A 1,035-nucleotide genomic window follows, 5' to 3' on the forward strand; every position below is an offset into this window, starting at 1 on the left:
TTGGTTGGTTGATTGGTTGGTTGGTTGATAGTCAAGGTATCAAACAAGGTTGACCAAAAATTGATAAATGCTTCTTGAACTGTATTTCCATCCAGCTCACACTACTATTTCTTTATCAAACGAGATTGACAATGAATGATTTTTTCATTGTCACTCTTTTATTCGTATTATTCGTATTGGTCGATGGATCGATTGATCATTTCCATGACTACGAGGGTGTTCTTGTTCTATAAACTACACTCAAAGCTTCTTTCAAATGATAACGATTATTGAACTAAAATTCCACAAATACATACATTTCCGGAAAAAAATACCTTCACCGTCAGTGACAATCTACATTATTGCAGGGAAATAAGAAAACCGTTAAAATGATTAATCACACGACATCTATTTGGAAGCAATAATCAGTCGGTGTTAGGTCCGTTGAATATAACGGATATAACTTCCATTTCATTTCTTTGATATATTTTTAGGGGTTCTGTTGTACTACTGAACGAGCATTGTCATGGAGAAAATTAGTTTGTCATGACGTAATAATGTACCATAATTTCATCGTTCATCTTATAAATTCTGGTTCACTTTCATTAGTTGTCGTCTACAATCACAATAACTTCAACAGAAATGTTTGATAACTTATTTACTCACACGTTTTAAAATTGTCTAATTTAGTGACAATTCAGGAATTGTTTAAAAAAATGAAAAAAATTTAGTTGAAGTTACATATCAGTGAGGAAAATGACAATTTCTCGCACAATTTTCACTCAAATTTTTCAGTAACAATTGAAGATGGTCACACGAGTACGAAACCTTCGACCAAATTGCCCTAAATATTTATTTTTCAGGAGGAGAAATGTTTAATTGATTAGGATTTTTTCGATAACGCATTTTGCGATGATAGTTACAATTCCATACAAAAATTACGTTATTCCGTATCATTCGAACAATTCAATTAATTATTAATCAATAGTACCGCTCGAGGGACTCGTTATATCACTCACTACATGGTCACTCGATTCCCTCTGACCCTTTATCCCC

The sequence above is a fragment of the Fopius arisanus genome, unplaced genomic scaffold, assembly GCF_000806365.1.
Source record: "Fopius arisanus strain USDA-PBARC FA_bdor unplaced genomic scaffold, ASM80636v1 scaffold00004, whole genome shotgun sequence".
In the NCBI taxonomy this organism is placed as follows: Eukaryota; Metazoa; Arthropoda; class Insecta; order Hymenoptera; family Braconidae; genus Fopius; species Fopius arisanus.